At 36.7% G+C, this 16,323-nt stretch overlaps 1 protein-coding gene and 1 pseudogene across 1 annotated transcript in view; both read left to right on the top strand.

Annotated features, from left to right (window-relative positions):
• GUCY1A2 (guanylate cyclase 1 soluble subunit alpha 2) overlaps positions 1-16,323 on the top strand; it is a 382,047-nt gene that overhangs the window by 54,803 nt on the left and 310,921 nt on the right. The gene's annotated exons all lie outside the window — the stretch shown is intronic.
• Positions 664-1,656, top strand: LOC103070203 (palmitoyltransferase ZDHHC7 pseudogene; annotated as a pseudogene).

Below are 16,323 nucleotides of genomic sequence, written 5' to 3'. Positions count from 1 at the left end.
TGGTGTGTTCCAAAAAGGAACACACCAAGACACATTGTAGTTAAAATGGCAAAAATTAAAGATAATGAGAGAATATTAAAAGCATCAAGGGAAAAACAAAATGTTAGGTGTAAGGGAACTCTCATAAGGAAATTATCTGACTTTTCCACAGAAACTCTACAGGCCAGAAAGGAGTGACTTGATATATTCAAAGGGATGAAAGAGAAACACCTCCAACCAAGAATACTCTACCTGTCAAGGCTTTCATGCAGATTTGTTGGAGAGATCAAATGTTTTACAGATAAGCAAAAGCTAAAATAATTCAGCACCTTCAAATCAGCCTTACAAGAAATGTTAAAAGGACTTCTCTACATAAAAAAGAAAAGGCCAGCTCTCCAGGGTGAGCTCTGGCTCTCATGTGTGCTCGGTGGCAGCCTCCCTCTCACTAGCCCGTGGGACCCAGCTGAGCGGAGCTGTGGGCTGCTCTGGCCTGAACATGAGCACTGCTGTACAATGTGTCCCTGCCTCCACTGCTGCAGTTGATGTTGCCACTGCCGCAGGCCAGGAAGAGTCAAGGTGCAAACCCCACCTGGGCCTCGCATTCTATCACATGGGACAGTATGCACCTTAAGATTCTGAAGAAAAGGCACAAGAAATGTTTAGAAATAAATTGTGAGGGAAACCATGCCATCATCAGGACACTGGCTCTGGGATGTCAAACATCATCCTCTCCTGAGTGAAAATGACAACTATGACTTTTCATCCTCCTCTAGTTCATCCATGACAGCAGTGGCATGATCTGCACCATCATGATGTGGCTTCTGGTTATGTACTTGGACTTTGTGGTGATGTTAGTTGTGCTGCTGCCTTCTAAAGACTTCTGGTACTCTGTGGTCAACAGGGTCTTTTTTATCTGCCTGGTGATGCTTGCCCTGTCGTCTTACCTGAGGACTATGCTCACCGGCCCTGGAGCAGTACCTAAAGGAAATGCTATTAAAGAATACATGGAGAGTTTGCAGCTGAAGCCTGCAAACTGAAGAGTTTGCAGAAGAAGTGATCTACAAGTACCCCAAGTGCTGCTGTATCAAGCCTGAGCACACCCACAACTGAAGTATTTGCAAAAGATGTATTTGAAAAATGGATCATCCCTGCCTTGGCTGAACAATTGTGTTGGAGAAAAGAATCAGAGATTATTTTGTGCTCTTCCCTATGTACTTTGTGCTGGCGTTCATGCACACACTTGTCCTCTGAGGGCTGCATTTCATCCCCTGCATCCAAGGGCAGTGGACTGAATGCAGTGATTGTTCATCGTAGTCACTATAATTCTGTTGATCTTCCTGTGCCTTGAGGGTCCGCTGTTTTTCAGTTTCACTGCAGTGATGATTGGCACTCAGATCCACTCCATATGCAATGATGAAACGGAGGTTGAGAGGCTGAAGAGTAAGAAGCCTGAGTGGGAGCAGAGGCTGCAGTGGGAAGGGATGAAGTCAGTCTTTGGGAGGCTCCCCCTTGCTGCTCTGGATGAACCCCTTCGTTGGCTTCTCATTCAGGTGACTGCAGATAATACCCAGAAAAAGGGGCCCAAGTTCTCTACATGAGGCCCTCTCATCATGCTGCAACTTGTTAATGGACTTTATTTATTTGGGGTCAGAAATGGTATCAACAGCTTGTTTGTGACCAATAGGGCAAATGGAACCTACACAAACCAGGTGTTACAGCAAGCAGAATTTATATATTTATTGTCACAGATGGGGATTTCCCACACTAGTAACTGGGTGGCACTCTGACCAGTGTCATTGTCCAGTAACGAAGGGATGTGGCCACATGAAGAAGCCAAATGTTATTATCTTCCTGTACAGTTAGGAGTATTGTTAACATACTTGGCATTTTCTAAGAAGGTGTGTGGGGTATTGCAAGGGTTATTAAAATTCTGTGTGCCAGAAAAAACAAACAGTCAAACAAACAAAAGGAAAAGAAAAGACCTCAACTAGAAACATGAAAATTACAAAAGGACAAATCTAATTGGTAAAGGCAAATATACATAAAGGTAGTAAATCAACCATGTATAAAGCTAGTAGGAAGGTTAAAAGACAAAAGGAATAAAATCATCTATATCCACAATAAGTGGTTAAGGGATAAATAAAATGAAATGATGTAAAATATGCTGTCCAAAACAGTAAATGTGGTAGTGGAGAGTAAAAATGCAGAGTTGTTAAAATGGACTTAAGAGATCAATAACCTAGAATTATCTATCTATCTATCATCTATCAACTATCTATCTATCTATCCATCTATCTATCACCTATCCCTATCTATCTATCTATCATCTATTTATTTATCTATCATCTATCTATCTGTTTATCTATCTACCTATCTATCATCTATCCCTATCTATCATCTATCTATCTATCTATCTACCTATCATATATCCCTATCTATCTATCTATCTATCTATCTATCTATCTATCTATCTGTCTATCTATCTGTCTTTCTGTTTGTCTATCTATCTGTCTCACAGTGACCACAAGCCAAAAATCTATAATAAATGCACACAAAAAGGAGAGAGGAATCCAAACATAATATTAAAGATAGTCATCAAATCACAAGGGAAGTGAACAAAAGAAGATGAAAGGAAGGAAAAATAACTATAAAAACAACCCCAAAACAATTAACCAAATGCAGTAACTACATACCTATCAATACTATTTCAAATGGACTAAATGGACTAAATGATACAATTAAAAGACAGAGTGGCTGAATGGATAAAAAACAAGGCTTATCAATATGCTGCCTATAAGAGACTCATTTCAGAGCTAACGAACACATTGAATGCGAGTATAGCAAAAGGTATTCCATGCAAATGGAAACAAATAAATAAAAATTTTGTATAACAACACAAAAGACCCAGAATAGCCCAAACAAACTTGAGAAAGAAGAACAAAGCTACAGGTATCATACTCCCTGATTTCAAATTATACTACAAAGCTACAGTCATCAAAGCAGTATGGTACTTGCACAAAGCAGATACATAGATCATTGGAACATAATAGACAGCCCAGAAATGCACCTACACTTACATGAGCAATTAATCTATGACAAAGGAGGCAAAAATATACAATGAGAAAAAGACAGCCTCTTCAATAAATGGTGTTGGGAAAACTGGACAACTATGTTCAAAAAATCAAACTGGAATACTCTCCCATACTGTGCAAAAAAGTCAACTCATAATGTAGTAAAGACTAAAATTTAAGGCTTGAAAACATAAAACTTCTAGAAGAAAACATAGGCAGTATGTGCTTTGACATCAGTCTTAATATTTTTTTGGATATGTCTCCTTAGGCAAGGGAAACAAAAGCATAAATAAATAAATGGGGCTACATCAAACAAAAAGCATTTTCACAGCAAAGGAAACTATCAACAAAACAAAAAAGCCACATACTGAATGGGAAAAGATCTTTGCAAATGATATATCTGATAAGGGGTTAAAATCCAAAATATGCAAAGAACTTATACAATTCAACATCAAACAAACAAACATTAAAAATGGGCAGAGGATATATATAGGCATTTTTCCAAAGAAGACATATAGATGGCCAACTGGCACATGAAAAGATGCTCAACATCACTATCATCAGGGAAATGCAAATCCAAACAGCAATGAGATATCACCTCACACCTGTCAAAATGGCTATTCTCAAATAGAAAACAAATAACAATTGTTGGTGAGGTTGTGGAGGAAAGGGAACCCTTGTTCTCTGTTGTTGGGAATGTAAACTCTTGTGGCCACTATGGAAAACAGTATGGAGAGTCCTCAAAAAATTAAAAACAGAACTACTGTATGATCCAGCAATATATCCAAAGAAAAAATATATCCAAAGGAAAAAACCAAACAAACAGTACTTAAAAATATATTAAAAATATATATGCACCCCTATATTTATTGAAGTATTCCCCACGATAGTATTGTCCATCAATAGATGAATAAAGATGCAAGATACACACACACACACACACACACACACACACACACACACACAATGGAATATCACTCAGCCGTAAAGAAGAATGAAATCTTGCCATTTCCAATAACACGGATGGACCTAGGGATATTATGCTAAGTGAAATGAGTCTGACAGAGAAAGGTAAATAATGTATGATATCACTTATATGTGGAATCTGAAAAACAAAACAAACAAACATAAAATAAAAACAGAGTTATAGATACAAAGAACTAACAGATGGTTGCCAGAGATGGTGTGGGGAGGAAAGAAATAGATGAGGGAGATTGAGAGGTACAAACTTCTAGTTACAAAATAGATGTGTCATAGGTATGAAATATACAGTGTGGGGAATATAGTTAATAACTATGTAATTCCTATGTTTGGTGACATAGCTAGATTTATCATAGCAGTGATCATTTTGAAATGTATAGAAATATTGAATCACTATCATGCATAACAGAAGCTAACATAGTGTTGTAGGTCAATTATACTTCTAAATCAAACAAACTCATAGGAAAAAAAGATGAGATTTGTGGATCAGACCAGAGGCGGGGGTTTGTAGGAGAGTGAGTTGGATGAAGATGGTAAAAAAAGTACATATTTCTAGTTATAAGATAAATAAGTACTAGGGATGTAATGTACAACATGATCATTGTAATTAACACTGCTATATGTTATACATGAAAGAATTCTCATCACAAGGAAAAATTTCTTTTCTTTGTATCTTTAATTTTGTATCTATGTGAGATAATGGATGTTCACTAAACTTATTGTGATAATCATTTCATGATGTATGTAAGTCAAATTATTATGCTGTACACCTTAAGCTTATACAGTGCTGTGTGTCAATTATATCTCAATAAAACTGGAAGAAAAAAAAGCTCCCCTGATAGTTCTGGCATGCAGCCATAACTTGACACCTTAACTCAAAGGCTAACCCTGCTCTTTGGCAAGGATGCCTAGTAAGCTCTAGTTTAATTCTTAGAGAATTTAGTACCAAGTTATACTTTCTGGTGCTAGAGGTCCTAGAATCTGGGTTTATCTCCCTGTCTTATTTCTGAGAGGGGGTTGCTTCCTTGTACACCACTCAGTTCTTTTCACTTATTCTGTTTCTTTTCAGGACTTTTAGTTCTGCTTCTGATCTCTAAACAGGAACTGGAGCCCTGCTTCCACTCATTGCCCTTTGTCTTCTGGCTGCAGGTTTAATGCCTCCTGCTAGATGCCATGTGCTCTAGTGATGCCTTCCCCCTCCCCCCCATCCCCCATCTCTTTATCTCTTTGCCAAGTCTCCTTAATGCTGAGGAATGCTGGCTTAGACTACCACTGTCTGTACCACACATTTATGACATCATATTTTTTTTCTGATTTTCTCCTGTCTTTGCATAAGTGGGCATACTAGTTCTGGGTCAGTCCCTCACTTTCTTCATCCTATGTCATTAACTTTGCACAGATGTATGGTAGGTTGTTCTTCAGCGAATGTCAGAAAGAGTGGGTCACACATAGTTTTAGTAAAATGCTGGCTTTAGTAACATTTTTCTCTCCTCCACTACTTGGACCAGAAATCCCATTAATCACCAGAGGACACATTTAGCCTAGGTGGGGAAATATAAATAGAGTGGGCAATAGAGTGAGTTTGCAGCTGCTCTGGGAAAGGGAAGTTTTTACTTGTCTGTGAGCTTTCATAAAACAAAAGATCAAGAGGGATTTCAGCCAGAGATCAAGCATAGCGGTGACAAATGAGCCTGATTTTTGTGAGTTACTCCACTGAGTGATAAGTGCACAAAAAAATTTTGACTGAAAATACCTGATTGCTATCTTTTTTCTACTTTTTGTTCTATTTTTCCTGATTCTTTGTACTTCCTACAACATTCTGACACCTCTTTTTCCTCTTCATTCACTTTTAGTATTTAGGACTGTTTTTTATTTACCTCTGTTTTTGTTTTCATACCCTTTCTTTTCCATTATTTGGATACTCAATCCTTCTTATTAATAAAAAGGAAGATGCAAATCTGCCAAGCATTTAGAAGTTTGCTTCCTTTAATTTTTCATTAGTTTTCTGCTTTTGTGCTATATTTAAGCTTAAGTTTTTAGATGGCGAAATTAGTAATCAAGAGACTCTACCTTGTTGCAAATCTATAAACTTCCTTAGTTTGTTTTAAATGATCACCAGGGCTTTAGCTGAGCTAAAGTTTATTGTTGTACTAACTACAGGAAAAGGTTTATTAATCCAGTGATATGTGTATATAATAATATAGAAAATGTTTACCTCATTACAGAAACAATTTTCAAGTACTTTGTTCCATCAATACAAATATTTATTGAGTAGCTACTTTTTTCAGTATTGTTCTAGGTGCTGGTGACTAGCAGGGAGAAAAACAGAAAGTGGAGAGGCAGACAACAACAAAAAAACCCCACAAATACAAAAATGATAACTTCAGAGTGATGTGCTATGAAGAAAAATAAGGCAATGGAATGTAAAAGAGAGTGGGGAAGGGCTTAAATAATTAATACGTTAATGATAATCATTTTTAATTCATTTACACAATTTTAATAGGATTTGTACATGACTATAGTGTTTATGCTGATTCAGAGTTCCAGGAATGAACTTTTTCTTTTTAAACATCATTTATCCTAATATGGAGGAGGTTGATGTAAGTTCTGGTTTCCCTGGGGTTGTCTGAGTAGCAACTACCTCTAGAAGGAGCCAGTGATGCTGTGTCATAGGATTTGGGGCTGGAAAAGGTCTCAGCTGGTGTTCACCATTCCACAAATATTTGTTGGGTACCCTCTGTGTACCCAGGACTGTGTTGATTCTAGAGACTTGACAGTGAGTAAGGGAAAGGGATAATCCCAGGCATAATCTCTGCCCTCTTAACACTGCCAGTTTAGAAGCTCATGGAAAGGCCACGTGACAGGAGGAATAGAACTTCTGTACTTAGTGGACAGAATGCAATGCTGCTTGTATGTGGCCACTGGAAGACAGCCATCCCAAGAGAAGTGGGAGGCCCATGCTCAAACTGAGAAATTTGGGATTCAGTACTCTTCTAAGTGGTGAGAGGGAGGACCCTGTCAGGAAAAAAATTCAAATCAAATACATCCTTAAGCTTTCTCTCACTGTCATTCTCTGTCTGTCCTCATGTGCATGTACATACACACATCCACCTATATACATCACTACATCTATAGACGCACATATATATGTGTACATGCATATATACATGTATATATATATTACAGTGCTTTACTTTTTATGAAAAATTTTCACATATGTTCTTTCGTTACTCGTTAAAGTCTATAGTTAAATATTGTTATCTGATTTTACAGATGAAGTTATTAAGGCCCAGATTTTAAGTGACTTTCCTAAGATCACTTAGCTAATAAATGATTGAGGTTAGATTTGAATATAGCTTCTCCAACTTCAGAAAGGGAGCACAGTTCTTTTCACCATGTCCAATTTTTCTTTATTTCTGAAAATAAATGGAAATTGTAACACATCTTCTATTTAGAAGAAACATGCCTATTTCTTAAAAAAAAGAAAAAAACACTCCCCTCCCCCACAAACCTCTATGTGTGCATGTTTGTGTATGTATACAATTTTACTGCATACTGTTGTATAGTACTCTATATTACTTCAGATAACTCCTTGAATTAAAAGTTATTTTATAAATAACTTATACCAATGATGATTCTGACTATAGAATTATTTTCCTGTTCCCAAATGGGAGATAGAAAAAAGATAAAGAAAGCAATGGTTTTGAGCTGATAAAAATGGGGAGACTCCAGCTTATACTTTCATGATGTGCTTCCTATTGGTCTATATATCTTTCTCTTCGACTTGACTTGGTAGGTACCAAGTGGTTAGGTGCTATGTTCAATCTTTTGTAACCACACCAACAAGGAAGAGTGTCTGGAAGGGTAGGTATCTGAGAAATATTGTTTGAAAGACAAAGAAAGACTGAGGAATTGTTCTAGAGGAGGGAAAACAAAAGACACAAGGCAAACAAATGCAATATATGATCCTTTATTGGATCCTGGACTAGAAAAAAATAGTAGCTGTAAAGAATATTGTTGGGACAGTAAGGAAAACTTGAATTTGGACTGTATTTTAGGTAATAGTATTGTACCTCAGTGTTAAATTTCCTCATCTTTATGATTTTACTGTGTTTTTGTAAAGGAGCATTCTTGTTCTAAGGAAATATACAGTGTAGTATTTAGTGGTAAAGGGACATGGTGTCTGCTACTTACTCTTTTTTTTTTTTTTTTTCTTGCGTTATGCGGGCCTCTCACTGTTGTGGCCTCTCCCATTTGCGGAGCACAGGCTCCGGACGCGCAGGCTCAGCGGCCATGGCTCACGGGCCCAGCCGCTCCGCGGCATGTGGGATCTTCCCGAAACGGGGCACGAACCCGCGTCTCCTGCATCGGCAGGCGGACTCTCAAGCACTGCGCCACCAGGGAAGCCCAGCTACTTACTCTTAAATGGTGTGTGTGTGTGTGTATGTGTGTACGCGTGAGAGAGAGAGAGAGAGAGCGCATAATAAAGCAAATGGGGTAAATTTTTAACAAATTGGTGAATCTTGGTAAAAGAATATGGAAGCTTTTGAACTAATCTTGCAACTTTCCTCTAAGTTTAAAATTATATCAAAATAAAACATTTCTAAAAACTATTGAATAAAATTATATTTAAAATAGATCATTGATCCAAAGGGACCTTCTATTTCTATTTGGTTTTAGCACCAATTAAAAAAAATCCAAAACTAAACTAAAATAACAAACATAAATGAGTTTAAGAGCTTTTGTAGTCTATTTTTATACTTAAGTATATTTTGCTGTTCCTAATAACATCAATGAAAACATCAAATTCTATGTAATCAGTGTCCAAATTGGAGCTCATCTATGGATATTATTTTCCTCAAGTTTTGTGGCCTTATAACCTGACTTAGTGACAAAACTGCTGACTAATTCTACTGCTCAAGTTATCTATTTTATTTTTTGATACTACAGTGAGTGGCGTCTATACTAGGACCTGTTCCTTTCTGCTTGTAATCCTCTTACTGTTATGTTATGACATTTTTGTTATAACAAAGATGTTATGACATCGTTGACATAATCTTTTCTATAGACTCTGATTTTCTTTTTTATTGCTTCCCTGACATTTTAAGTACCCAGAGTAAATTATTATTCACAGTCTGTCATCAGTCATTAGATAATATTGTACTGTGTTATAAAAGTGTTTCTATATTTAATAACAGTGCTTTCTGCATCTCTATATAACTGTTTGTACAATTAGTTAAATAGAATCTTCATCTGAAGCAAGATATCACACCAAGTAGCTGTTTAGTTTTCTAAAATGAGCTAATAGGAGTTTAAAGCAAACTATTTAGATGATGGAAAACCCTGTGACTACAACTATATATGGTTAAAATTACTACCACGGGCCAGATTTTTAAATTAATAACAGGTCAGAGAATCTAGCACATACTAGATATTCACTTCCCCTCTTGTTGGAATAGACAAAGTATTTTTTTAAATGGTGTTCATTTTTGATACATATCTATTTAATTCTTTAAAACCTTAGTTGTTATATAGAAATAATGGGATTTAAGTAAATTATACTCAAATTTCAAACTTATTGTGACCATAAGCAAACATATGAGGCACGTAGATGTCATCTCAGGTCTTACTTATGTCTAAGGTCTCCTTAACTTCCCTCCCCCCACCCCCTCAAGCCCTACACTCACTCACATACACACTTCCATGCTGTTATGAACCTCACAATCTTGATTTTGTGGTGACAAAATTTTTAATTAAATGATGGGATGAATCTAATTGCCAGTGGGAGGCAAACATCAAGTAACAGTAGTATTCACAAACCAATGTCCCTGCTTTCACCTTAGTAGAAATGTTAGGCAAATCAGAGGGATTTGTGAGATAGAGCAAATCTTAGTATTGCCACATGGGAACTTGACTTCATGTGTCTTCATTCTTAGCTCATTTATATAAGTCCTTGGGTAGTTCTTATTTGTGAAACAGGGATATTAGTAGTAAGAGTTACTGTAGTATAGGTTCTGCAGACAGTGGAGTTTAAATTTGGCTCACTGTTTAAAAAGAAGATTGCCTACATTATAAGATTTGCACTTAGAGCAAGGTTAACATGGTCGCTAAAAAAATCTCAAATGTGTATTTACTTTCTAGGCCACCAGGCCAACCATTTCACTGTTAGTTGGATAGACAAAACAAACGATGTTGACCTTTGACATTCTTCTGCAAGCTAGAAAGGAAATAGCAGCAATATTCTGGCAAGGCTTGGGAATGGCCTAAGAAGAGAAAAGTCAGCATGTTTTTTGACTTTTAATTATGACTGTTTTCTGCAGTGTACTAAAGAAGTGCTTTGAAAAGAGTGTGGTGTTTATCACTGAGTATGAGTTCAAGGTCTTACAACTTTGTAGTATCTTTTTCCTGTCAAGTGCTGGATGTGGTTGACATTTTGGATAATGTGTTTTTGTTTGCTTTCAGATGTTAAGAAAGATCTCCCATATAGCCTTTTGTTTTCTTTAGGACTTAAAGAGTGGTGGGGAAGTGATAAAAGTTTATGGGAAAAAGAAGAGCTCTAAATTCAGACATTTTTGTTTTATATCTCTTTTGGGTAAGTTAGCCCCAGGCTTACCTATTAATATCTCTATAAAAATAAACTAAGCCTTTGGTGCAGTTTCCTTTCTCCTGCTTCTGTTTTTTGGTATTCTTTGCCTCCTACTGTGATGTATTTTTTCCTCCCTCTCCTTCCTAAGAAGTGGATTCCTCTCCTCTTTGTCCCCTTGTTTATGCCAGTCCAGTGAGGGATGCTCTCTTTTGGGGATTCCGGGAGAGGCACTATGAGTGACAGGACACGTTGGAATGAGCAAGGTATGCTCACGAATCATTGAAGAGACAGCCTGATTTGAGAAATGATTCTTGTTGAGGCATTTTAAGAGACAAGAACTGGGGATAAATCTTATGATATGTCTATAGGATTGCCAGTGCATCTCACGAGATATACCATGCCCTCGTTCCTCATCTGCCCCAAATTTAAAATGTGAATTTCCATTAATATCTTCCAGTCTCTGGCACTTCTTTCTGTGAATTTGTGGCATGTGTCCTGGTGCAATAACAAACTTTGCTTACTGTTTTCTGGTTGACTCTGAGTACCTTTACTATTTATAACTGTATCTTATTCCTGCTTAACTCTTCCATCTTAGTCCCTCTGCTAGCTTCTGCATACCACATATGCTATTACTGTTACCAACACCATCACTTTTGCTTTGGAATGGGAACAATTTAAGAACTTAAAGCTAAGGGCTTCTCAGTATCCTGTCCATATTTCCTACATTACATACATTTTCTACATTTCTACATTAATGAGCTTTCTTGAATTTCAATTAAAATTTAAAGCAACCTGAATATTTATTCACTCATACATACATGTATTCAAGAAATATTTATTATATACTGGGTGCTAGCATTGTGTAGATTCAGATTTACTCAGCCAAGTATGGTATAATTAGCTGCAACAGTTAATTATAGACCATTCTGTTCTCTTTTTCTCTTTGGGCCTCTCAAGCATCCTATTCTGAGTCTTGGGTTAAAGAAACAATAATATATAAAATAATCTGTCCCAATTCCTTAGTATTCTGGTGTTATATTTTGCTATTGGACTTATGTTTGCAATGCTATGATCTATAAATCCTTAATATCGATAGAATGAAAACCTTCATATCTTTATCTTAATAATAGCCCACACTTCAGATTTTTTTAAGAAATAGTTTAAAACAACAAGAAGAAACATCAAAAGTGGCTTGATCCTGTTCTCTGTATGCTCTTTATACTGACAAAATATTGGCAACAACCAATAGTCCAACTATAAGGAAATAGTCAATTAAAATGTGATAAGAACATTAAACAGCTGTTTCATTGCGAACTATGTGGAAAGATTATGCTACAGCAGGGGAAAATGTTTATAATGTTATCATAGCTCTGTTTCCCCAGGAAACAGGCTCTGAGGTGGAAATCTGTTCTCAGGAATGCTACTGGTACTGCTCTCAGGATCAATGACCCAACCAGGCAAACCACAGTTGATTTCAAGGCCTGAGAATAGTCTTTTGTGGTTAATAGCTCCACAGTCTGAGTCATCCTTTTTCATGAAAGAAAGCCCATGTTTGCGGCTTAGCAGTTTTATCAGACTATTGCCCTGTAAGGATGTGAAGAAAGTAAAATGAGAGAGAAGTTGAACTGCTATGCCTAGGTGCAGTCACAACAAATGTCTCAGCTGATCTCTCCAGAATTGCCCCCCACTGAGGCAAGGATGCCTTGCCTTTGTATTACAGCTCACCACCTCCCAAACTAACCTTTGGATTCAGGCTGCCCTGGGGCCTGAATCCTGCCATTGGGCCAAGCAGCTGTCTTCAGCTAAAAGCAGTTACCAGAGCAAGACTCAGCCTAGAGCTGATATCTTCACACACTCCCAGCACCCACTAGAGATGAAATATTACACAAAAAGAAAAAAATCACAAATGTTTTGTGTACATTATTATATTATGAATTCAACTGTAATATATGTGTGAGTATGTACAAAAATTGGGAAGGGACAGAAAAATGAACTGTATTACAAAATGCTGTATTAGAAAAGTGAAAGAGGCAGTCCAGTGGTTAGGACTCCGCACTTTCACTGCAGGGGGCATGGGTTCCATTCTGGTCGGGGCACTAAAATCCTGCATGCCATGTAGCATGGCCAAAAAAAAAGTGAAAGAATTCATAAGAACATAACTTTTTATCAAATAAGCCATGAAACAAAAAATATTGTAGTTTCCATTACAATATTGGAAGAACTCAGGTGTATGTTGTCTCCTCTCCCAATTTTAAAAGGTTACCATTTTTGTTAATTATTGCATATCTCAGGCTTTCCCTTGTGTTCTGTTTGTGGAATATCTTCAGGTGTGGTATGACAAACATAGCTCAGTGTTCCTGTCAGATTCACTTTAAGATAGTAACACATATGAACAGTTGCTCTGCTTCGGGTGCTAGCTTCAACCATTCCTAGGGTGACCTCACCTATGAGGCAAAAGAAGCAGTGGATAGGGGTTCAGTCCCTATATATGCCATTGATATATTTTTTTCACAGCTTTAAATTACTTTCTTACTCAGCCCAATATCTTATATGTGTGATCAAAAGGGAATTGGTTATGAAAAATGTGATTCGAGCAGGGCAAATAAATCAAATATGATACTGAAAACCAGTTTGAAGTTGTAAAAAAATTCAGATTCCCATCAATTTTATTTATTTACAACAACACAACTTTTATTCCAAAAGTTAATCCTCTCTGTACAAACTGGATAGAGGCATAGCTTCCAAAACTGGGTTGGAGCAGTTGAGGAGGGTGGATCACAATTTAGTGATTGTAAAAAGCATAACAATTAAAGAGGCATTAGCAGTGATTAACAGCTCTGAGTAAACCCTCTGAGGAGCCTTCCTTCTGGAAATTATGCTCTTCTTCTGCCACTTTTGTGGCCTCCGATTTAAACTGGGCCAGTTATCATCAGCAGACACAGGAATCCATGCATTTGCATAGTAATTCTCTGCCTTAAATTCTTAGCCAACATGTAAAAGGCTGCTAAAAAGTGCAGGCATGAGAAATGATGAGAGTACATCTCTGTAGGGAGATTCCGAAGCCTGTGAGACATTGACATATTTTCACAATGTGGCAGATTGCATTTCAGAAGCAGGGGCCAAGTGTGGGTACAAGGCTGAGGCAGGTGCTCCTGCAGTTCCTCTTTTTAATTAGCTCATCTTTGTGCGTTCTTTGAATGTACCACACTGCTGTGGGGCTCTCGGCTTAGTGTCTTACACAGCAACACGTCAGGGTGCTGGGGAAGGAAGACTGGGAAATGTGATGAGCCCTTAGTCACCTGACAGGTGGGCAGCTTCTGATAGCAAGCATAGCACAGAGCCCTGATAATGCTGCCTGATTATACATGTGCTGCCCTGAGTCTGTCCATTTCTTAGTTCTCACCTGTGGCTATTTGTTGGTAAAGGAACAAGAATTTGTCAAATAGTAAGCTTCACACCTATTAAATTAGTCTTTTAGCATAACTAGTCCACTTGTGGACTAGACCTGCCAGTGAATATTGAAGGGCGTGAAAAACAGCAATGGAAAAACTATACCTATGCGCCCATACAAGCATCTATTGATATATCCAGTGTAAGAATTATATATATATACATTGTATATGATATATATATATATATATATTCTACAGACATGTGGTCAGTCATACACCGCTGTATTTATTTGTTCATTCATTAATTGATTGATTCTTTTATCTATCCATTCAAAAAATTTACTACAAACAGGCACTGTGCTAGGGATTAGGATTACAATAGTGGTCTTCATTTAGTTTCTCAAAAGCTTCATTTTAGTTTCTCTTCCAGGACTTTCACATACATGTTCTTTTGGTCTGGAATGGCCTTTCTTTCCTCCTTCTTGGCTGCCTAGTTGACTTCTACTTATCTTTCATATGTGTCACTTTTTAAAGAAAGCTTTCTTTGACCCAGTAGATTACATTAGGTCCCTGTTATATGCTCTCATATCATTCTGCAACTTATCATTCCAACACCTATCATCATGTGGTTTCTATGTACAGTTGCTGGATTATGTGTACAACTACTGGATTAGACTATCTTTCACATAGCTCAATAAGGGTAAGACCCACATCTATTCTGATCACGATAGTTTCCCTAGTGCTCAGCACTGAGACTGATACAGAGCAGGTATTCTCATTTTTAAAAAATAATAATTAAATGAATGGTGAAGAGGATATAACCTTTGTTTTCAAAGAGATTAAGTCTGATTGAAGGGGTGGACAAGCCAGCAACTGTTGTGTGACAAATGCTAGGATGGGGGTATTCACAAAGTGCTTTGGAAACTGAAGAAGTAGAAGCATCCATCTTAGTCTTTGAGAGTCAAGGAAAGTATTCTGGAGGAATTTAGGTGTAAGGATCTGCAAGATGAGTGTAAGCAGATAACTACCTAAGTGGAGTAGGCAGGAGAACAGAATTCTATTAAAACACAAAACAGAACAAAACGAAGCACAAAAGTAGCATGGACAGAAACCTGTCAGAGAGACATTGTTGAGCATGTTCAGGAAACTTCAAGTGGGTCATAGTGGCTTATACAGAGATGTGAAGTGAGGAAATTGGGAGAGATGAGGTTGGGTCTGTAAGTAAGGGCTGGATCAAGCCCTGCTGAGTTTGGACTTTATTCTGAGGCCAAAGGATAATCATTGTAGGGCTTTAAGTAGAGAAATTATATGATAAGATTTATAATATTGAAAAGACGCATACAGAATGGATTGCAGAGAGATTAGAAAGCAGAGTAATTAGGAAGCTGTTGAAATAATTCTAGATGGTTGATAGTGGTGGTCTGAAACAAATTAGTTGTATTTAAGATAGAGAGGCTAGCAGAATGTCAGGGGAGACACACCACACACACACTCACACACACGCACATGCACACACGCATACTTATATTTTTACTAAAATAAAATTGTATTCTATATATTATTCTGACAGTTTTAGCTTAGCTTTTTATCATACAAAATCAAATATGTCTTTATGTCTTTTTGTATGTTTGTTTGGCAGTTTTGGTTAAGGCATACATAAAGTCCCCTAGATTTTCTTCTAAAATATTTATTGTTTTGTCTTTTACATTTTAAATTTTTAGTTGATCTTGAATTTGATTTTTTTGTGTGTGTGTTGTGAGATGGGATTTAATTTTATTGTTTTCCAGATGGCTAGTGCCATGTATTAAATAAACCATTCTTTCCCCATTGAATTAAAATACTCTTTTGTGGTATGTTAAAAATTATATACACAGATTTGATTCTGAATTCTCTATTCTGACCTAATAATCTCTTCGTTTGTTTCTATAGAAATAAAAATTTTAATTACAGTGCATTTCATTTATTCCAATATCTGGTTCTTACTCAGTAGTCTTCTTATTCATGAATTTTTGGGCTATTCTAAGAATTTATTCTCCCATATGAATCTTAAAATTACTGTATTAATAAGAAAACATGTTGAGGCTATAATTAGAAATGCATTAAACTCATATTAATTTAGGGGAATTGATATTTTTATAATGTAAGGCCTTTGCATCTTGAAATTTGGAACATTTTTCCATTTATTCAGTTTCTGTTTTCTGTGTTAAGATTTAATAGTTTTCTTAATATAAATTTTATGCCTTTCTTATTAATGTATTCCTATGATTTTATAATTTTCATTGCTACTTTGAATAGAATATTTCCCCATTTCTAC

This window comes from Lipotes vexillifer, unplaced genomic scaffold (genome assembly GCF_000442215.2).
Source record: "Lipotes vexillifer unplaced genomic scaffold, Lipotes_vexillifer_v1.1 scaffold825, whole genome shotgun sequence".
NCBI lineage: Eukaryota > Metazoa > Chordata > Mammalia > Artiodactyla > Lipotidae > Lipotes > Lipotes vexillifer.
The sequence above is the reverse complement of the archived record's forward strand: the minus strand, read 5'-3'. Positions and strand labels throughout refer to the sequence as shown.